Genomic DNA, 23,918 nt, shown 5'->3' with positions numbered 1-23,918 from the left:
GCTCTCACGGGACGTTCTGGATTGTCTGTGCCCCTGCGGCATGGTTGTGTCGTCCTTGGTGGCAGAGTAACTCCTGGGCTTTTCCACACTCTGCTACTTAGGGAGTGTGTCTTTGACCTCGTTCGCCACCATTTTCTGCAGTTCAGAACACAGCATCTCATGGAGAGTCCTCAGGAGCCAGGCGCCAATGTCTGCCTCTGTCTTCATAACCACTGTCCGTGGCCCCCGAGAAAGGTGCTCAGAAAAGGAACCCTGGATGCCGGTGATGGTCCCGTGAGCCCTGACGCCAGGGACCTTATTTCTGCACCCCAGCTGTGATGGTCTTGACATCTTAGAGGAGCAGAACATGGTAGTTATGGCAGGTCATATGGGGATCCTGATAGAAGCCTGGGTGTGGTGGTTAAGAGAAGAGGCTGTGAGACTCCTTTCTGTCCTGGAACGTGTTTCTCTAACCTTCTACGTCTCGAATGCCAAATGGGAATTACGAATGAGGTCCCAAGCGTCAGTGCCAGGTATATGGCAAGTACCAAGGGCAATAGTTCTTCCAAGGGGTGAAAAGTCATTCATGGAAGGCACAAATCTTAGAGGTTCCAATGGTTTGGGGCCCTTCAAAGGGCCACAGTACGTAAACAGCTCTACAGTACATCTGTGGTATTAAAATTTCATGGGGAGGAGCAGGTAGGAAAATGGTATCTTAAAAGGCTCCTTAAGGGGTGGGAGGAATGAGGGGAAAGGGAAAAGGGCCAACCAACACTGACTCAGAGCCTTTTGATTAATGTGTCCCTTCGTTTTTCTGTCACTCGGAGCCCCACGTCTCTCCCCGCCCCACCTGCCACGCAAGAAGTTCCAGACAGCAGGGCCGGGATGCCCAGCTGACTGTGTCTGGCTCCAGATTTCACTCACTTTGTTTCTTGTTTCACAAACCAGTGACCCATGAACCAGCAGAAAAGGCCCTTCCTTCAGTCCTGATGAATTGTAACTTTTCTAGGCTTTGTTTCCAGTCCTTTACCCACATCTTTTACTTTGTCTTCTATTAAGTTTTTTAGCTTGCACTCTTTCAATGGCTATTTTCCCCTGAAACTTCTTTTGATTGTTCTTAAAATGGCCTTAAAAAACCACAAATGGGGTGCCTGAGGAGTTCAGCCGGTTAAATGACTGACTTTTGACCTCAGCTCAGGTCATGATCTCTCGGTTAGTGGGATCAAACCCTGCACAGGGCTCTGCTCTGATAGCTCAGAATTCTTGCTCTCTGTCCCTCCCCTGTTCGTTCTCTCTCTCTCCCTCTCTCTCAAAATAAATAAATAAACTTACAAAAAAAACAACAAAAAAAACCAACCCACCAGTACTTTTTCCTGTGTTTGGGGCGTGGACCCAGAGCACTGTGAAGTTGAGATTCTTCAACTCGTACTCTCCAGGATGCTCCAGGAGTCAGGAGGAGGACGTCTAGTGATTTTCGAACTACAAGCTTTTTCCAAAGCACGGCCCCCAGGAACACCACCTGAGTCAGAAAAGTACAAATATCGAAATGGGGCCCAGAAGTCATGAAGGGTAGAAATCATAGAGGTCAACACCTATGACATTTCTTTGGTACGAATATGTCGATTTCATAAACAGTTACAAACTCCCCGTCCCCAGCAGGGTCCCCGGGGTGGCTTGCAATTGTCATGCTGCTGTGTGCCTTCATTTCTCTATGTGTTGCCTTTGTGTGTGTGTGTGTGTGTGTGTGTGTGTGTGTGTGTGCGTGTAACAGATCCCATTTATCCAAACAACTTATCATGTCCCAGGCTCTGACTCATACCTTTTCAGGACGATGTTAGCTATCTTCCCACATTGGTGTTTTAAAAGCCGGCATTTGTGACAGTAATTCCTTCTCCGCATGCAAACAGGCACACTAAGAAAGAAGTAAAAAGGTTTTTGTCCTCCATGAAAAGCCTAAAGAAGTTTGTCCCTTAACTACCAAATTAGCCAAGGTTGAATTTAATATTTTGGTTGTGTAGATTGCCTCAGTGACAGTATACCTAGCTGCTGAGTAAAGAGACTGGATAAGATAAATGTGGCCTGTCTAAATATTCAGAATGAGAGAGGTCTCCTTGTCATCATTCAATTCAAAAACCAGAAATGGAGGCGGCGTGGTAGGACCGTCACCTGAACTTGGTCCTAACCCAGACAGTCGAGTAGTGGAATAAATGTGAAATTCTGGAATGATGTGGTAAGTTCTTTATTCTTTATAGGCCATATATGGAGTGTTCTGAGAGATATTCATTCTCCCCCCAAATAATAGCTACTATCAACGTAACACCAGCAGGACATCAGGCTCTCTGCCAAGTGGATAAACGATCCCATTGTATTCCACACTGTATGTGGCATAGCTTCTGTTCCTATCTCTGCTTTACAGATGAGGAAACTGAAGCCTGCAGAGGAGAAGGATTGCCTTGCAGGTGGGACCAGTTCTTAACCACAAAGCTGCCATGACTCAAAGCACTGACAGCAGTCAATGGTTCATCTTGAAAGGATAGGGCTGATAGCGGTGATGGGGATGTATTCTCTCCCTCTGTACCCTCCCTCACACCTTACCCTTTCCCTCTGCTTTGGCAGCCCCATGTAACCAGGGATAATGGCATACCACGCCCCCTCACCGAAGCCCACATCACTGGGCAGTGTTTGTTTGTGGGTCCTTGGCCAGGCTTCCACTTCTCAGACTCCCCTTCCAAGCCATCCCCAAGCTCCGGACTACACACGACTCCCTTCCTCCTCATGAAGAAAATAGAGGGAATCGGGCAGGGGCTCCCCATCTGCCACTCCCGACCTGCCAACAAATTAAGGCTGCTGCCACGTCAAAGTGAAAGGCACCAGGACACAAGGGTAACAACTCTGCTCTTAGCTTTGCCTCTGGAAGGCATGTTCCATAACCCGTGTTCTGCAGATTCCACCCATGTCAGAAATTCCTCCCTGCCCCTCACCATTGCATGTCTGTAATTCCGGCCGTCATCCGCTCCCGGCTGGACCACTGTCACACCGAGCACACAGGTGTCCTGCCCCTGGCCTCTCCTTGCACGACACCAAGCTGTCCCTCTGCAACTCAGCTCTTCACTGCTTACACCCCTGGTAGGCTCCTCGCTGCCAGACCTCAGACCTTGCAGCAGCGACAGCAATGCCTTTCAGGGTCTGTCTGGCCCAGGCGCCGGCTGTGAATGTCCCTCTGCGGTCCCAGGGGAGCACCCTATGTCCCAGGCATGGGGACGCTCCTTCACCCTTTTCTAGCCCTTTCCCACTCCTGTCCTTTTGCCCTGTTCTACAGTGTCTTCCAGTTGGTAAAGTCTGACCCCTCCCTTGAGGCCCAGTTGAATTAAATGGGCTCCAGCCGAGAGGGAGTGACACCTGGGACAGACTGATTTCCAGAAGGGGAGGAGCTTTGCAGGGACCAATGGATTTCAAACAGCTTCAAACACACACCATCTGAACAGGGGAATTGATTCTCTGGGAGAAAAAGTATTTAGGAAGCCATCTAGATGCAATAATCCCCAAGAAGGACCCCTTTGATCACTGGAAAATCTCCACTCCCTCCACTAGATGGCGCATCTAAATTTGCAAGGCAAACATCAGAGTGCACTTGTCTTAACGCAAAACACGTATGTGACTAATTTTCTTTGTAGTGATTACAGTGTTTGTCCACACACCACTCACTACGACATAATCATGGAGAAAAAAAATTCAGAGAATAAATTCATATAGGCAGTCGGGTGTCAAGGATCCACAGGATCATTATTAAGATCTGCGTCCAAAGTAAGTCCCCTCTGCGCCTCCCCTATCACCGTTGGTCTTTGGGGAACACATCTCTTCATTTTTTTAGTCACATAAACAAACAGTTCTCAGCCTGCGATGTCCAAAGCCGTTGCCTTTCCAGAAGTCGCTAAACTCTCAAACTGCTGCATGAACAGCTATTTTTAGTGCATGCTAAATGATATTTATAGAGCAATACCCATATGTGTTCCAACCCCCAAATCTTTTAAAATGATAATGAGACTCTTGCTTCATAGGTGGAAATTCACTCCCATGAATTCTGGTCTGATTTTACTTTACCCCCTTCATTTTGTTTTAGTGCCTGCAAGAGTTTCATGTGAATTCACTCTTCTCTTCAGCCTTAGCACTAAGCTGCACTACGTAAAGGTAAGTACTTGCTTATGGTCATTCTAAGAGAAAAAGTGTCCCGTTCCTCCTTTAAAGGCAGGCATGGTCCGCTGTAGAAACTTCAGACATTAAATAAGCTAGGTTTGCAAACATCTGCCCTAAGACACTGGCAACAGCAAAGCCCCACGTAGTCAGTAGGTTTTTGAAGGACATTCTCAGCTGAGACATCGATTTTCTTGTCATTTCTGGGCTGGGTTCACCCTGGGGTCAGGCCATCAACCAAGTGTTGCCATCTACTCCTGGAGCGTCACAAAGTATACCCATATACTTAGCTACTAGTGACTTTTTTTCCCCCCCATTTAAGACTTAGTTTAGATGTGACTTCCTCCAGGAAGTCTTCTGTGAATTCCCTTCCTAGATAAAGGTTTCCTTAGCGCAATTCAATTATCTGGTACTCCACTTAACATAGTGGATTATAATTATCTGTTTATGAAGTTGGTTAACCTCCCGAGGGCCAAGATTGTGTATTATTTATCTGATTATCCAGCATAATGCCTGGTACATAGTAGGAAGTACAATAAGTGAATGGATGAATTATTCAATTAATGGATACAAACCTACACAGTTTTGGGGAGGGGGGAGGAAGGACAGGGTCCCCATTTCTACGGGCTGGGACATTTTCCAACCTTTGTTTCAAGGCTGATTTGTATGCTTGCACGTTAAAGAAAGGCCAGATTTCATCTATGGGGCAGGAAATAACCAGGTGATTTAGTCAGTTCAATTAACAACAGCAAAAAAGAAAAATCATTCCATAAGATCTCAAAAATTAATGAGTGATACCTTACATGACATTTGAATTTACAAAATGCTCTTGAATATGGCATTTCTTCACCTCTCAGAACACTCCTACAGAATGGGTTAGAGCGGGGTCATTTTACAGATGCAGAAAGTGAAATCAGAGAAGTTAACTGACTTGAGTTAGTGAGAGTTGGAGTCAGGACAAGACCTTCTGATTCCAAATCCAATGTCCATTCTGTGACACCGCCAAGCTCATTGACTTCAGGCTGTTTGAGTCATTTGGCCAGTGGGCTGGCTAACTTGACCAGTTAACGTGATAGTCCTGGGGACATAAATCAGTTCTCCTTTTGGCTCAGTCATTTACTAGCTGTTAGACCTTGACCAGGTCATGGAGATATTGTGTAAGCCTTCAGTTTTCTGAAGTTGGGAAAAAAGAGTAAAGTCAGGGGAAATATATTTCTCGACTCTCAGGTGGCTCAAGGGGCCAGCACTGTTTTCATCATTGTTACAGCCACGACAAAAACTATAATTCATTCTGTTCCAACTATGTGCCCTCACTTTTCTTAGCTCTTTACATATGGTGACTCATTTTACCATCATAACAACAAAAAGTAAAAAAGGAGTATTTTGTTCCCATTCTACAGATGCATAAACTGAGGCATAATAAGGTGATGTAACCCAACCACAGTAGCATGTCTAGTTGGTGGAAGAGGAAGAATTCAAACTCAGGTAGCTTAGCTTCAGAATCTGTGTCTTATCGCACGGCAAGATACGGCTACCGTCGTCACATCGTGATTACTAAATGCAAATCTTACCAATTTATTGGGGAAGGGCCTGTGCCACCCTCAAAGTCAATGCAAAGGGGGCACGGAGTTCATTTATTTGGAAAGGCGAAAACTCTGGGGGCTCTCCTGGGGGCTGAGCCCCATCCAAGTGTGCCCAAGCCTGAAGCCAAAGCACGCAGCCAATGTAATAATTCTTGCCACTGCCTGCAAAGCCACACAAGCAATTAGTTCATATCAAGCTGTTATTAAGAAGTGATTTTTGTAACAAAAATACTGTCTTCCTTTAATTTCCGTGCAAATGCAAGGAAGCCAACACAAGTATAGTTTCTTTAAAGATGTTCTGGTAAGAATTAAGTTTGTCCTTTTCAAGAAACTGCTGAGGAAAGGTACAGAGATGATGGTGACCCCTTGGAGGTGTTCTGAGCTCCTGATAAAGAAAGGCCAGCTTCTTTCTCCTTTTGAATTGAACACAAAACCCTCCTTTCCCCTTGATCAAGGGCAATGCACGCAGGTGGTGGCTAGTGACACTTGGAGATAATTTCCCAGGCATCCACCTGCATGATGCAGTTAACATAAAGCAAATCCCAGCCCGTGACTGGTGGCCTCAGAGCATTAGAACAGTGACAGCAAACAATGTGTGCCAGTGTTTTTAGAGTGCCCTGGGGTGGGGCTTCTTAAAACTAATGGATAAAGAAATACCGAAGCACAATATTTTGAGAAGTGACATAGGATAGGAGAAAGAACATTGTCCTCCAGGTGCAGAAAACTCGAGCCTGAGCCCAGGATCCGGATTGTATCCTTTGGATGGGTCATTAGCTTTCTCAAGCATCAGTGTCTTTCAGAAAACAGAAACTGCTTTAACTGTGGCAGAGAGTTACTATTCATTTTGGAAAACGTGAGCCAGGGGTCATGAAAGCACTTGGAAAACTATAAGATGTTATTTGAATTGCAAGACATTTTTTTTTCACTCTTCATAGCAAAGGAGGTCTTCCTAATAAGCGCTGTCAAAACACCTGGAGGGACCAGCATTAATGTTTGTATGAGTTCCGCCGTCTTTTGCAAATGTCATCTATTTACTGTTATATTGATTGTACCATATACTTGAAATTACATTCAGGTTATGTCAGGCAAATTACAGTCAATGATGAAGACGTTGAGCAGAAAATTAAGTGATTTAATATTTACTCTGTGGCAGAATCTAATTTGGCATCAGGTACCTGAATGGGCTGATTTAGGCTATTATGAGCTAGTAATGAAAAATATTTCAATCCCATTTTCATTTTAGGCGAAAAGAATGAACTACAAACTTCTTAGAGGAAACAAAAGGGCGTTTCCTAACGGCTTTTAAGGGCAGATTACTATTGACTGATGCATTAGAAGTCAAGCTATATTGTGCATCAACTTTTATAATAATTTATCATATGGGATTATATACAGGATCAGGATCTCCTTGGATTCTCCTCTGAAAATGCAAGGAGTTAGAATTTATAAAGAGGAGGTGGGCACTGGATGCTATTGATTCCTTCTCGCTCGACAGCATGTTTTTTTGTGGGAGATCAGCTGTACCCTGGCTGAAACACACATAGATTCAGAGAATAAACATGCATATGGGAAAGCATGATCCACTGAAGATTAAAGATTTATCGGCTTGCCTCTTGTGACCCATCTGGTAGCAAAACTAATGGCTGTTTAGAAGCTATAAATTTAGAAAAACCCTTTGTAGATGGGAACTTGTGTTTACCCATGCTGTATGTTAAGTGGCCTATGAAACAGCTGAACCATTGAGAAGCATCCTTTCCTGAGCTAATTTGTACACAGTGGTCCTATTTAGTTGGAAAGCCTCTTTATTTTCTAAAAAAATAACTCCATTGCAAATACTCCAATAAACAAACAAACAAACAACGCTCCTTAGGCCCTGCAGAATGAACCAATTCCCACAGGACCAGTTCCTGGGAAAAGTTTAGGGGAAAGGGATTTATTTCCTATGTAATGGATCTGAGAGGGGAGCCTCAGACTTGTCTCCCTCCTCAAATAAATGCAATGTGATGGAATTTTTATAAAATCTCAGGCAAATAGTAGGAATTTCTGGGGTCTTTGTGGAAAGTATTTTGAAATAGGCCAGCTGGAGCATTTCTTGGAGGGCTAGAGGATGACAATAGTTAATCTCTGAGGTTCCTTCCAGCTCTGACATCCCATGATCCTATGATTCCATAAGATTTAGGACCACGTGCCAAGTGCACAGCCTCCTGAACCCATGGGATTTTTAGGACAAGTTTCGCAAATTTGAATGCCTTCATGGGCCAGGTGAGGAACAGAAATGAATCCTCGATCAGATGGCAACTGTGAGGAATGGAGGAATACATGGCCCTTCTAAGGTGGGTGTCAGGGTTGAATTGTGTCTCCCCAAATTCATATATTGAAGTCCTAACCCTTAGTACCCAAAGATGTGACCTATTTGGAGGTAGAGTTGTTGCAGATGCCATTAGTTAAGATGAGGTCATACAGGGTAGGGTGGGCCCCTAGTCCAATATGATGTGTCTTTATAAAAAGAGGATATTGGACATAGACATGACCCAGGTAGAATGCCATGGGAAGATGAAGGCAGAGGTCAGGGTGATGGGTCTACAAGCCAAGGAATGCCAAAGATTTCTAGCAGACTACTAGGAGTTAGGAGAGAGGCTGAAATAGATTCTCCCTGCCGCCAACAGAAAAAAAACAAGCCTGCTGACATCTTGATCTCAGACTTCCAGCCTCTAAGAAAGGAGACAATAAACTTCTGTTGTTTAGGCCATCCAGTTTGTAGAACTTCGTTATGGCCGCCCTAGGAAACTAATACAGATGACAGCATCTATTAAACTCCAACCCAATATTACCATGTGAGAAATGCTAGTGCATTTCTTCCAATTGTCTAAGGGAAGTCAGAAGTATGGATTTTGTTCTATATAAAACCTTCTAATTTAAAAATGCCGGAAGCAAATGCAGAAGACTTAAAAAATAAAATGTAAAGGCAAAATGTATCTAGTTCACAAGTTACCAGCTGAAAACTGCTGCTTTAAGGACAGCTAAGTCTACCCCAAATGATCTTTTTCAAGATAGTTTCAAGAATTATCTTGACATGCTCATCTGTCTCTACTTTGGATTAGGGCCCAGAAAGGCTCCCAACACAATGTTCGTGAGCTATTTGGTGTGCTAACACTTAAAACCAAAATATTTTTTTTTTTATTTGGCTCAAGTTAGTTGGTTACATTCATTTATTGATTTTCAAATTTCTGAGCCTGGAAATTCCATTTTCAAAATTAATCTCATGAAACTCGAAAACCAAAGTGGAACCTTATTGGTACACATTATTTCATTTGTTCAAACTTACAACATGATTTATTATTAAGCCTGTCAATGAGAATAAAAAGACCCTTTGATTAATAAAAATATTTGAAATTAGGATATGCGTGATCCAGGGCACCTGGGTGGCTCAGTTGGTTGAGCGTCCGACTGCAGCTCAGGTCATGATTTCATGGTTTGTGAGTTCGAGTCCCACATCAGGCTCGTTGCTGTCGGCACAGAGCCTGCTTTGGATCGTCTGTCCCCCTCTCTCTGCCCCTCCCCCATTCATGTTCTCTTTCTCAAGAATAAATTTTTAAAAATTATAGGAATTTCATTACCCAACTATTCTGTAACATTTTGGTTTGCAGTTAAAAAAAAAAATCCTTGGTTTGTACAGATGAAATAGTTACAAGAGATAACAAAAGCTTAAATACGTGTTTTGAAATTCTTGGATTTTCTTCAGTTTAACTGATTAAAAAGCTTGATGGAAAACCACTAGGGGATTTTACCTGCCCGTACAACATCTAATACACAGAAATCAAAAGAGAAGCACCACACTTCTGCTTCCAGTAATAAAAGCCCAAAGTAAATAGGACCAATTCTCTTTAAAAAGTTGGACAAAATGGTTTTTTTAAGTTTATTTATTTTGAGGGAGAAAGAGAGAGTACCAGTGGGGGAGGGTCAGAGAGAGAGGGGGACAGAGGATCCAAAGCAGGCTCTCTGCTGACAGCAGTGAGACTGATATGGGGCTCTAACTCACAAACTGAGTGAGCATGCCCTGAGCCAAAGTCGGAGGCTTAATCAACTGAACCACCCAGGTGCCCTGGACAAAATATTTTTAAAATCTCCTTGAAGGCATTGAGTGCTGACAAGATGGGCAGGACAAGATGGGTGGGGTCAAGATCCCGGGGTCAAAAGAGGCTCAGGAAAATAAGTTCAGTTTGGGGGTCAGCTTTTTCTCATGGGGTCATATGCCAATCCTTGAGGGGATCACCGAGATGCTGAGAACCTTATCAGCACTCTGATAGTCTCATGGGGTTTGAATTGGCAACCAAAAGGCTACACTCCAGGAGTAAAATAAACTGGAAGGAGGCACTCAGAGGACATCTCACTTTTAAATCACGTCAACCCGTGAAATTGAAATAGATTATTTTGGAGTGGTGATACCCTCAGACATAAAACAACAACAATAATGAAAAACGGACATAAATACTCTCTGAAGCAGATATCATCATCCTGGTCCTCCAATTATTTCTATAATTCTGCAAATGTAATGTCTGCCATACTAAAAATAATCAGACACCTGGCAAGATAAGACATCCTGAATGACAAGTAACAATCAGCAATAGAAATAGGCTTACTAAGGCACAGACTTACATCGCTGTAACTGTTATATTCACACAGATAAAGGCTAAGGTTGAATTTTAGTGCAGGATCGTAAACTATAAAAAATGAAAATTCTAAGCTTGAAAAATATAATAAACAAAATTAAGGACTCAGTGGGTGAGTTTCCCACAGACTAAACACAGATGAAGAGATAATAGGAAGCTGGGTACAGATCAGGAGAAAATATCAATCTGGAAGCACAGAGGGACAAAGGGATGGAAAATAAAGACACGGTACGAAATTGTCATACATGTAATTTTACGTTCCTGATGTAAAGGCTAGAGAAGGTGGAAGAGAAGTAATATTTGAAGAAGCAATGGCTGAGAATCTTCCAAAACTGAAGAAAAAAATCAATATGTAGATTTAACAAGCTCTATGAATCCCAGGTAGGATAAGTACAAAGAAAATAGCACGTAAACACATCCTAGTAAAACTGCCAAAAAAAGGAGAGATAAAGAGAAAAATCATGCAAGCAAGCAGATGGGGAGGGGACAGGAGGTACGCTCCAAAAGAGTATAACTGGAATACAGATGTCAAAATAATAGAAGCCAGATGTCTTTGTTTTCTATTGCCGTATAACCATTTGCCACCAACTTAGTGGCTAAAACAATACTTGTTTATTATTTCAGTTACCATAGGCCAGAAGACCTGGCATGGGTTACCTGGACCCTCTTCTCATCACAAACCTGAAATCAAGGTGTTGGCCAGCCTTCTAATCTAGAGGCTCTGGGGAAGAATCCACTTCCAACCTTATTCTGATCCTTAGCAGGATTCAATTCCTTATGGCTGTAGAACTGAGATCCCTGTGTTTTGCTGTCAGCAGGGAGCCATTCTGAAATACTACAGGCCATCCATGTTCACTGCTGTCTCGTCCCCTCCATCTCCAAATCCAGCAAGAAAGAATCTTCCTCACATCAAATCCTTCTCCCACTTGGACTTCTTTTTTTAGGAAGAGTCCCAGCCTTTTTCAGGCCCACCTGCATATCCCAGGCACACTGAGGATAGTCCCCCTATTTAAGGTCAACTGATTTGGGACCGTAATTACATCTGCAAAATCCCTTCCCAAACTATCTAGTCTTTGACTAACTGGAAGAAGGTGTGTGTACAGTAGCTGGTGGGATCTTGGGGGCCACCTCAGAATTCTGTGTATGACACGAGAGTACCCAAGAATTGTATATTTAATGCACTGAAAAAAAGTGTCATCTTAGAATTCTATAGGTAGGGAAAATACATTTCAAGACTAAAGGCAATATAAAGACATTTTTAGACTAGCAAAACCTCAAAGAACTTGTCAGCAGACCTACACCAAAAAGGACAGTGATATGCAATGGAAGGTCAAAGAAGCATAAAGGAAAGAAGTACAAAGGAAGAGGTAAATATGTAGGCAAACTTAAATAAATATTAAATGTATAAAGGAAGATAATATCTGGAGGGATTTGAAATGAAATTAACATACATGGTAACAATGACACAAAAGACTCAGTAGTAAAAATTTTTTAAGTCAAAGGTGTATGGTGAAATACCTAAGGCAAGGTTTGGCCAAGTTTTTCTATAACTAGCCAGATGGGAAATACTTTAGACATTGTGAAAGAAACTTTGAGAACACTACACATGGTCTGTGTTGCAACTACTCAACTCCACCATTGCGGCAGGAAAGCAGGCATAGAAAGTATGTAAATGAGTGAACGTGGCTGTGTGCCAATAAAACTTTATTTATAGATGATCAAATGTGAATTTCATTTAATTGTCACATGTCATGTAATATTATTCTTACTCACAAGCTATCCAAAAACAGGCGATGGGCTGGATTTTCCCCATGCCCTATAGTTTGAAGGCTGCTTCTCTCGGTTATCTGTTAAAAGAAGTGCTTAAAAGTATATAATCTACAAGCTAACAAAGGGGAAAATGGAACAATAAAAAAATTCTCAATCAATCCAAAAGGAAGAAGAGAGAGAAAAGAGAACATGAATCAGATGGGACAAATCACACTGAGTAAGATGGTAGGCCTAAACCGAAATATATTTGTAAGTGACATGAACTAGAAGGGGACTGAATGGCCCAATTAAAAGGGAAAGACTGTCATACCAGCAAACAGGAAGAGCCCAATGATGAGGGACATGCATCAATTATGAGTTCCTAACAAGGATGAAAATAGAAGATGTACCGTTCAAACACTACAGAAAGAAAGCTGTGTTCGTGTTAGGTAAGGCACACTTTAAAGCAAAAAGCATCACAAATGATAAAGGGAGACATTGCATAATATTCTTTTTCAAGTCATCAGGAAGATATAACTGTGAGTAATTTGCATGTACCTAGTAGGATAAACTCATAAAATATAAAGCAAAATTTGACAGGCCCCAGCAAAAGATTAATCCACAGTTGTGGGGGAGAAATTAATGTAAGTCTTTTGGTCACCAGTAGAACACGCGGATAATAAATGCAGTAAAGATTTGGAAGACTTCACAACATCATCAGAAACTAGGACGGATGGACAGGTGTAGGACATTGCATGGAGAAACTACAGGGTGCATATTCTTTCAAGCACACACAAAACATTTCCCCAAATGGGCGTTAAGCTGTACCATGAAGCAAATAATTATAACCATATACTGTGTCCTCTGATCATAACGCAATAAAGATATAAATCTATAAATCAATTACAAAGTAGCTATGAGGTTGTCATGTGTGAACATGTAAAGATGCCCTTCTAAAGAACCCATAGATGAAAGAAGTCCCAGTAGGAATTACAAATCATTTTGAATTGTACAATAATTAAAAATTGCACACAGAGTTTGTAAGATAAAGCGAATGCTCTGCTCAGTGAATTTCATATTCCCAGAGATATGATCAAAAACCAAGAGAATTGGGGAAAAAAATCAATGGATGAAATGTACACCTCAAGAGGTTATTTTTTTAAGAACAAAAAACTACAAGAATAAAAATTAAAACTACAAAAGCATGACATATAGAAAGAAGTATGTATAGGTAAGTGGACACGCGTGGGTTACACAAACGTGATTATTTCCTTGCTCTGTCAGTTAAGAGGACTTAGAGGCTACCATACCCCAGGAGCAACAGGCACATGTAGCCCCCAGATCTTGGTTTCCAATACCATTCTCTAATAAAAGGAACCAGGGCTCCTGGGGACATGCTAATCTGAGCGCTGAGGCGAATATAGAAGATGAGCCCGGAACATCTTATAATGCCAAAATGTAAGGAAGGGCTAAAAAACCGAAATCCAGAATGATGTCAAAGGGACACAAGAGCCAGCCGAAAGAGCTTTTAGTGGCCAGGGCATGGAACAACAAAATAAAGGAACATCAGATTGTAACCCAAAGCATAAAATAAATATCCATGAGTCCTTACTGATATAAATGGTTGAATAAATAAATGGGAGGCAATAGACACATCTGCCATGTAGAAGAATTTTGGATAATTTAAGCAGTTGCTCGACCTTCAGGGAACATAATTCTTCATAGAGTGTGGAAAGTGACCTCACGGCGGAGGAATCTGATAAACATTCCCTGAGACATGCGATCAAGGTCATTGTCAACAGTGGTAAGTCTCGTTGATAGTTTGCACCTTTGACATCATGCAATGAAAGTGACACTTTGCCTCTGTGGTCTTCATGTTGTGATGCTCCCCCCCCCCGGCCCGGGGGACTTCCAGAGCGCCTAGAAAAGAGAAGAGGGGACATCGAGATTTATCCCTGCTCTTCAATACCTCCGACTGGAACAGACACCTGCTCCTCTTAGAGCCCATTGGTCAGATATAGTCACATGGTCTCAACGTAACTACCCAAGACATGGAAACTCCCTGGGAGCTTGTGGAGAATTTGGTGCTTCTGCATCCTAGGGCTTGGGAGCAGAAGTGAATCTTATGTGTGACCATCTTATAAAACAGGCACATTCAAGCCAAATACAAGAAGCTTAAATATTTAGGCCTTCTCGTCTCTCTTGGGCATAGTACTAAATCAGCCTGATAGATTTCTTTAATCCACCAGCCTGCAAAATTTTTGCCTCTTTCTCACTTCATAACGTCCTGGCAGTGATATATGTCTTACCACCAAGTAATGCTCGCCTGCAGGGGTATATTACTAATGATGTCATTTGGAGCTTACATTTTTATTCAAATTCTTACAGATCTATGTTCTGCTATTTTTTTCAGAGAGATCCTGATAATTTTGAAATAGGATTGATCTTCTTTGAAATGAAAATCCAATTTTAAAACTGACTGAAGGCCGATCCTAAAATAAAGAATGTGTATCGTCAATCAGCACATAGCAAACAGCACTACTGTATTTCTGTAAGTTGCATTTTTAAAAATATTGGAGAGCCACAGGTAGCTGAATGTTTAGTGTTTCAGCACCTTTTGAAAAAGGATTGGCCTTCTTCCTTCCTTCCCTGTCTTTACATGTCTCTTCTAGAATAATTCAGGCCAAAAGCCATCGGGGCTGGGGACCCACAAAAGGAAGGTGAGCCAGGAGTATCCGGTGCCTTTCCAGAGAGGGTCTGAGGACCATGTGAAGAAGGTGAATTGGTGGCCCCCTGGGGGGGAGGGAGGTGGTCCACGTGAGGAAGACCTAAGGCCTAGAACCTCAGCTCTGCTTTCACCAGCTGCATGGCTGTGAGCAAGACACTTTTTCTGAGGCGCAGCTTCTCTGTCAATAAACTAAGTGACTGGCCTACACTCTCTTGTACATCTAATACAACACTGTCTGTTACCTAACCAGAATTTAAAAAAAAAAAAAACTTTTAAAAATACAAGCTAAAAAAATAAGTAAAAGTAATTTAAGGACTGTTTGTTGGGGGAAAAAAATGAGGGGCTGACCTAGATCTGTGACTTTCACACTGGTGAAAGTGTGGCCCCTGAGGAACCCCAGAGGGCATCAGAGGGAAGCCCAGGGCAGGATTTCTGGCCCCCGAAGCCCTTTCATGGCGAAGAAGCTCCTTTGTTCTGTGTTCTATGATTCAGATGGGTCCCAACACGTGATTTTGTTTGACAGAAGCTCCCCTTGCTAAAGAAAATAAATAAGATACATAGAATTTGAAAACTTACATTAAAAAAACAAACTAGTTGGCACAGTCATTCTGTCTCTGGGGCTTTTGCTGTGATGATTTACTGGAATCTGTCAACACTAAGTGAGCACTCCAGAGACCTACGTAGGAAGGCAGAAGTGCCTCAGACACTGAGCAGAGGGTGTCCGTCCACGCGCTGGGAAAAGCATAGACTGGTCTACTAGGTTCACTACAGATCTGCGTCAATACCCTAGACTTTCACACCCACATAAGCAAACACTATTGACCTCCATAAAGGAAGGTGACAAAGGAGAGCAAATGAATTTAGTGAAAGCCAGTGACAGGCGGAAGGAAAGTCAAATGAGTCGCCCAGAGCATCAAGACACTGCCAGCCTCCTAAGAACGTGACATCTGCACGTGTGGACACACATACACACATACACACAGGCACACACTATTGCACGCAGAGCAGTTAAAAGCAGCAGTTATTGGAGCGCCTGGGTGGTTCAGTTGGTTCAGCGACCAACTCCTGATTTTGGCTCAGGTCATGATCCCCGGGCCACGGGATTGAGCCCCATGTTGGGCTTGTACTGAGTGTGGAGCCTGTTTAAGATTCTCTCTCTCTCTCTCTCTCTCTCTCTCTCTCTCTCTCTCTTTCCCTCTGCCCCTCTCCCCCAACCCGCACTCTCTCTTTTAAAAAATTTTTTTAAAGTTTATTTATTTTTGAGAAAGACAGAGACAGTGTGGGTGGGGGAGGGGCAGAGTGAAAAGGAGAAAGAGAGAGAGAGAGAGAGAGAGAGAGAGAGAGAGAGAGAGAGAATCCCAAGCAGGCTCCAGGCCGCCAGCACAGAGCCCGACACGGGGCTCAAACTCATGAAACCATGAGATCACGACCTGATCTGAGACCAAGAGTCAGACGCCTAGCTGACTGAGCCACCCAGGCATGTCCCCCCTTCTCTCTCAAAAAAATAAAAATAAAAATAAAAATAAGTAAATAAAAAGCAGCAGTTACTGATATGAACCTAGTTGAAAGTTTCAGACAAAAAAAAAAAACACCATTAGAATTCAAGATGTTCGTGGTTGGAAGTCTAATCAATCACAAAGTTGTAGCCGTTAGAAATGAAATAAAAGAGTCAAGAGCTTCTTTAAGGTATCACTTGTGCTGAGGTTCCAGAGGCCACAGGACGCACCTACAGCCACATGGCTCCTGTTGTAATTGGCTGATGTGGGAATAGAGACCAGGGGTCCTGTCTTCCAGCTTGACGGCCTCTTGACTGTGCCACCGCCACCCTAAGAAGGCTCATGGAGTGGCACCAAAGGACCATTTAATGAACTTGGGGGTGAAGGGCTGTGCTGACCTAACAAGTCAAAGTCATAGGCAAACAGTGGCCTATGCCCAAGTGTCTCTTTATTTTTCTCACTGTCAAATAAGAAATCCAGACTTAGGCAAGGAGAGACTTGATTCGAAAAGATTATTGCAAAGCGGAGGGGCTAGTGCAGAAGGGAGCTATTGCAGCCACAAGACCTCTGACCAGGAGATCTCCAAGCATCACGGGGATCAGCCAGTAAAGGGTTTCCCTTTCTAGGGAGAAGTAAGCAAGTCTAGAAAGGGCGAGGTGTGGGGCAGTGGGGCAGATCAGAGGTCAGCCTGTTCCTCCGGAGGGGCCATTATGGAGACCCCTTAACAAGGGGGTCAGTCGTGACTCAGATCTAAGCCCTATGGAGAGGGAAGTTTCCATGCAGTAAGCCCGTTCCAGAACACAAAGGACTGGGGGGATTTCTTAACCGTTGCTGTTTTCCGGGATCACAGGACTCAGGTACAGTCAATGTTGTCAGAGCCAGGTGACGCATTCACTGGCGTCATCTAATGGCCAACCTCTTTTTCCCACCCCACAGCCCTCTCTGAAAAGTGTTTAAGAAGAAGGATATATTTTGCAAGACTCCTCTTATTGAACCAAGTCTAGAAGTGAGTCAGGTGGCTGTCACATCCGTCCCAACTACCAGGACAGAATACTGATTTCAAAATATTGAGTCCCAAGCCGCCCTGTCCACCATTGCTTTCAATTGGCTATTTTAAAATCCTTTTTTTTTTTTTTTCAGGCTGCCCTTTTCTGACCTCTGAATAAAGACTATACCATGACAAAGCTAGGGGTAGAGTTGCCTAAATCCTGTCCCACAGAAGGCCAATTCTATGGGACCTAAGTAGTTAGTCATCACCCAGGTACTGGCTGGCGTCTAACTTCCAAATATTTTTACTTGTTTTAAATCCCCGATTTCACAACATTTATGAGCCCTGATACCTCCCCTCTCCCAATTTTTGCAAATTCTCAGGGACTTCTGCCTCATGGACATTTGTCCCTCCCCAAACTACCTGGGCTCAAAGCTCCGTGTTTTCAAGTTTCCCATAAAAGCCTCGCTTGCATGATGCATTTGTGCTGGCCTAGTGATTTTCATGAACACTGAGGGGGGACAACACAAATCACACAATCTTCTCACACTTGGTGCTTTTCACTTTGAGGAAACAGTTTGTTTCACACCCAGATCTCTGTTTATTTTTGTTTACTTTTCAGTGAAAAGTACTTGAGGGGCGCCTGGGTGGCTTAGTTGGTTAAGTATCTGACTTCAGCTCAGGTCATGATCTTGTGGTTCATGGGTTTGAGCCCCACATCAGGCTCTGTGCTCACAGCTCAGAGCCTGGAGCTTGCTTTGGATTCTGTCTCTCTCTCTCTCTCTCTGCCCCTCCCCTGCTCATGCACTGTCTCTCTCAAAAATAGACCTTTAAAAAAAAAAAAGCACTTGATAGCTCATTTTTCTAAACAATTTGTGGACATACCAGCTTTACTGGGAGTTAGATTAAACATGGCTAACTAATTGCACACATTTCCAAATAGACACTAAAGCTTTGCCTTTCCAAATGGTCCAGACCAGCAGCATGGGTATCACTTGGGATCTGACACAAGCACAGATTCTCAGCTACAGCCCAGCACTATGCAATCAGAAACAGCATGGTAACAATATCTCCAGGTGACTACAGATACAATAGTAAGTTTGAAAAGTGCTTGTCTAGAGTATGAGGTAATTCGGTCCCTTGTACCTGGTGTAGTGGGTTGAACTGTGCCCCCCCCCCCCACCAAATTCATGTTCACCTGGAACCTCAGAATGTTCCTTTCTTTGGAATAAGGGTGTTTGCAGATATAATTAAAAATCTTTTTTTAAAAAAAAATTTTAGTGTTTATTCTGAGAGAGAGACAGAGAGACAGAGAGAGAAAGAGACAGCATGAGTGGAAGGACAGAGAGGGAGACACAGAATCTGAAGCAGGCTCCAGGCTCTGAGCTGTCAGCACAGAGCCCGATGTGGGGCTCAAATTCAGGAACTGATGAAGCGATGGATGTCTTTATAAGAGGAAGGTAAGGCACCCCTGAGATGCAGAGCCATGTGGGAGATTGCCACGGCAGGTGGAGACTGCAGTCGTGACCGGCACACCAAGGACCAAGGATTGCTGATGGCCACCAGAAGTTAGCAGGGAGCCACGAAACTGAGCCTCCCTCTGAAAGCAGCCAGGTATACAGACACCTTGCTTCTGGACATCTCTCCTCCAGAACCATGAGAGGGAAAACTTCTGTTGTTTTAAGCCACCTAGTTTGTTGTCTTTTGTTACCAGTAGCCACAGGAAACCAGTACCCTGGGTGAAACCTAGGGTTTAGTTGTATGTCCCCATCAATTTTCTTTCCCCTGGGTGACATCGGTCGCCATTCTCTTCATCAGTCCTGAGCTGGTGCAAGCTCTGGGGTCTCGTGTGTGCCAGGCTCGTCACATACTCTCTCGCCCAACTTGACCACTAGCCTTCTCTCCTAGAGCCTCTTCCACTCTGACACCTGTACTTTGTTTCTCTTCTGTCCCCTTGGCTCTTGGGTTCCGTCTCTCCCTGTGCTTCTGTGTTCTCTACCAGCCAGCTCTTACCTTCCCTGGATCTCTGTGTGGGTCAGCTAGAATCTACCCCAGCCTGCATTCTTTCTAATTTAGCTAACTTGGGTAATTCTTGTTTGACAGAACTTCATTTGTTGCTTTTATGGATTAGAGTATTTATCAGTCCTCTAGAAAGTCTTTCCAAGTAGACTGGAAAGTACTGGACACGGGGCAATTCCTTGGCATAATTCCCTTTATATTCTCACCTCCTGAATTTGGGTCAGAGAGAGGGGATCCTTTCTTTCTGGCACTTTCTGCTCCTTCAAGTACTTCTAGGTTGGTCAAATTCACTCCCAAGATTAAGCAACGGAATATGGATTTATCCTAGTGTCTTGTGTTTAAAAATGCTCTTTGCTTTGGAGTTTATTGAAAAGTTCACTCCTTCATCTTCCTTCACTGGAAAGTTCCATTTGATCATGATGAAGTGATCCTCTTATCAGGGGAAAAATGTCCCTTTTTATCTGCTAATACTCTTTTTCTCAAAGTCTGTTTAATCTAATATTAACAAGCACACCAGCTTTCTTAGGCTTAGTGTTTGCATAAAATATTTCCCCAAACTTTAAAAGGACTTGAAATATGTTTCTTGTAAGCAACGCATAATTGAATCTTTTGTTGTTGAAATCAATTTGACAATTTCTGCTTTTTAACTAGAGTGTTTAGTCCATTTGCATTTAATGTAACTATTGATACTGTTGGGTTTAAGTCTGCTATCTCGGTATTTGTTTTAATATACATATAATTTATGTATAGATGGAATTTTTTCAAGTATTCAATCTCATTCAGTATCACCATAAACTTTGTATTAATTGTCAAGCCTTGAAGAACTAAAGCTTTACTCCAGTTGGGAGAAGAGTCGTATGGGGATGTATCAACGCTGACAATTGAAATAAATCCTCTCTTGACCAACAGTTCTCAAAAATCATGACAATTCAGTCTTCAGTCTTTTTACTTTAGGTCCTTCCTGGAGCCTTGGAGCCCTCCAAATATAACAACACACTTTCTCACGTGGTCTTTTACTACATCCCTAATTTGGATGAGATGCTCACTTTCTCCACAGGCTCCCATCCCTTTCTCTATCATTTCCTGTTACTTAAAAAAAAAAAAAAAACAAATAAACCTCAATGCATTCTGCCGTTTCTATGTGCAGACACCGATGGGGCAAAGGGGAGGAGACTCAAAGATGTTGAGTCCCCTGACCCAGGCCTTTGGAAATCCCAGCCTAAAGGAACTCTTACCTTAAGGCAGCAGGTCACTCGACAAACTTCTTTCTTCAAAAAGGACCTTCAAGAAGAACCTTCTTTTTCTGGGTTGAACTTACTTTTCTTTGTTTGAAACCAGCCAAGAGAAGGAAATCCCATGACACCAGGAGACCTAGAGATTTGCCAAAAGATTATTCTGCTTTCTTTTTCTCCCCCCTTTCAATACAAGCAATGTAATCAACCTTTAGAGATAGGCACCCAGGTTTCAGCCCTCTGATAGGTGAATTTTTTTCGTGTCTTGGGTCGAATTGGCCTCACTCTTTTTTTTTTTTTTTTTTTTTTTTTAGGAGACAGAGATTCGTATGGGTGCTACGGGCAGCATGGCACAAAGGACAACTCTATTGTCCCATCTGAGACAGTTAAAGGACAGGTCCTGCTCCGTCTTTCCTGGAGAACCACTTGCATAACTTTGGGGGCAAAGATTTCTCCCAGCGGCTCTGCAAGCATCAGGTGTTTCATACGGTGCCGTAATGAGAAACTTCTATTCCAGAGCAAGGTCACACAAATCCTAGTGAGACTTAAGAACTACGCAGTAGTCACAGTTTACTATTTCAACTTGTCTTGCATTGGAAAGGAAAACCCATCAACTCTACCTGAGCATTAAGAGGCCTCTAAAACGCGGTGGCCGCGGGTCTCCCGGACCATCTGTGATTCGTTTTCGTTCGCACAGAAATGGGGACTCCCAGCCTTGCTCATCGTCCTCTTCCGCGGACTTTGCCTTTCTGGGCTTTGGGTGAAGCTGGAGGGTACAGTGGCTTTCAAGCTCAGAGGGCACACTCAAAGTTACAAGTGAGTCCTTTTACTTTGACAGATGAGTACCGTTGTGGATGGATCACCTGATCCCGTGTGGTGATTGCACAGACCTTCTGGGAACTTATGGGAGCATTTCACTGATGGGCTCCTGGATATGGGACCAGCCTGCAGAGCCCCTGCACATCCCTCATGTAGCAAGATTGACTCGTGTCTTTGCTTTCTTTTCTCTTAGCATGATTCTTTCTTTTCTTTTCTTTTCTTTTCTTTTCTTTTCTTTTCTTTTCTTTCTTTCAACTTTATCTGTTTATTTTGGGAGAGACAGAGGGAGTATGGGCAGAGGAGGGGCAGATAGAGAAGGAAAATCTCAAGCAGGCTCCACACTGCCAGCACAGAGCCCGAGGCAGGGCTCGAACTCATGAAACTGTGAGATCATGATCTGAGCTCAAGAGCCAGAGGCTTAGCGGACGGAGTCACCCAGGTGCCCTTCCTAGACTGATTCTTTCATGCATTTCCTGTGCAATCAGAGGTTTCTACTCACACTAGAAAGTAGTATAAGTTTTACTTACACTATCTCTGCTTTAATTAGCATTCATTTGATTCAGTGAGTTTCTTATATTAAAAAACGAGATTTATCTGGACCAAAAAAAATGTTTTAATGACATTTGTCATTTCACACTCTGCTACTGTCGGATTTGGATTGCCATTTCTTTCCCCCTTTTGTAAGTCCCTGATTTCCAGTTTCTTAAGGATTAAAGATCTAACCTGACAAATACTAAATCATCTAGAGTATTTCCAGCATGGAATCATAGATGCGAGTTTGACTTCTCTGAGGACTTGCAAGTCTTGAGTCTCATACGTGCAGGGATGGGGTCCTGCTTGCTCATGCGTCTTTCATAACCTCCTTAAATAAGATCAATGCTCGCAACAAGCTTCCTGAATCAAATTTAGTTCGATAAACTCCACGTCATAAATGGTACTGAGGTTCCAAAGATCGACAGGCTTCGCTCTGCAGATCAGTGATGGGCGAGTGCATTCAGTGTCCTCCCACCTAAGTCTGATTTTTATTCAAGATTCAGTTGCCGGTCTACAGCTGTGGAGAAGTCTCTATAGCTACTCCCAAATCTACCACTGTCCCCTCGAGACAAACTTGGGGTCTTCTCCTGGAAGGAATGTTTATAGCCCTCAAATGCAACATTTGCTAATCTGCATGTGTTTTTCTTGTCCTTCAAAATCATCTTTACTCCTTCCTGCTAATTTAGCAACTACTCCATTAAAGGAGCATACCAACTCTCTGCCCCAATTTTAGTTTTTTGACCTCTTACCACCTAGCTTTTTGTGCCACATGCTAATGATTATGCTCCCGGGTCCATGAATCCTGCCCCTTTGGGAAGAGAGGGCAGGCTGCCTTCTTGGCAGCAAGAAGCCTCCTGTTCAGACTCGTTCCTCCAGAGCTGACTCCTCTCTTAAGCAGGCTCTGTGTCTCCTCATTCCCTGTAAGCCGGTTTGTCACGCCCGTCCAGCTAAAGGCTCATATCGATCTCCCACAACATGGTTCTGTGCCCTGACTTTGTCACAGCACAACAGCAGCTGTTCTGGGGTCTTGATTTTCCCTGCTCTGCTTCTCTGGGAGACCAGCACTGTTTGGGAAGCAAGGTGCCTGTCATCAAGGCAGGAATGCTCACCATGGCACCATTGACATGTTGGGCCAGATCATTCTGGCTCTGTTGTGGAGGGCTGTCCTGTGCACTGCAGGATGCTTACATGCTAGACTCCAGGAGCACCAGCCCCCTCAAGCTGTGACCACCAAAACATGTATCCAGACCTTGTCAAATATCTCCTGGGGGCAAATTTGTTCCCGGTTGCAAACTGTTGATTTAAGGGAACATGTGAGCCACTCACGAAATCCAAATACAGAAGACAGTGCTGTGTGATTTTCTACCCGCGTAGCAGTGGCTGGGAACCGCTCTCAGGAGTCATGTCAGAAGAATAAGGCTCTGTGTGCAGGAAGCCCACACTCAAAACATAAGCTGCCATGGTGGGAACACCAGTGTATTTTCTCGGAAGAAAAAAAAACCTTTTGTGAGTTCCTTGGTATATACACAGAAGCACATTGAAGAAAAGGGCATGACTCTGGCATAATAAGATGTTGCATTTGTATGCCGTATAAAGCTTAATAAAGCTTTCCACATTATCAGCTCATCTTGGCATCAATCGTCGAGGTGCTAAAGGGAAAATGATGATGATGATGGTTATACTGCTTTGTTAAAATCACCTTCTGGAAATGAAATTCAACCAGTTTTAAAGGCTTCTCCATGGATATATTTCCTTGCTGGACAAGTTAAGGACAGATGCGTATTTTCTTTGGTTCTAACCTATGCAAGATAATTTCACGAAACATTTGTGACTCTAGTAGGTTGTATCCTGACTGTTTCTCACTTCCTCTCCTTTTTCCTCCCCCAAATGGAAAAATTAATTCAATTATCTTTTACAATGAGGAGACGGA

General features: G+C 43.2%; 1 long non-coding RNA gene across 1 annotated transcript; it reads left to right on the top strand.

Annotated features, from left to right (window-relative positions):
• The first annotated feature begins 2,331 nt into the window (after nt 1-2,331).
• LOC121037564 (uncharacterized) lies at nt 2,332-14,717 on the top strand. Its single transcript, XR_005793841.1, has 3 exons — nt 2,332-2,438; nt 4,100-4,167; nt 14,586-14,717. It is a non-coding gene; the product is annotated as an uncharacterized LOC121037564 (long non-coding RNA).
• The last annotated feature ends 9,201 nt before the right edge of the window (nt 14,718-23,918 follow it).

This window comes from Herpailurus yagouaroundi, unplaced genomic scaffold, assembly GCF_014898765.1.
Source record: "Herpailurus yagouaroundi ecotype Mexico unplaced genomic scaffold, PumYag 163, whole genome shotgun sequence".
Classification (NCBI taxonomy): domain Eukaryota; kingdom Metazoa; phylum Chordata; class Mammalia; order Carnivora; family Felidae; genus Herpailurus; species Herpailurus yagouaroundi.
Note: the sequence above shows the minus strand (reverse complement) of the source record. Positions and strands in the feature narration are given on the sequence as shown.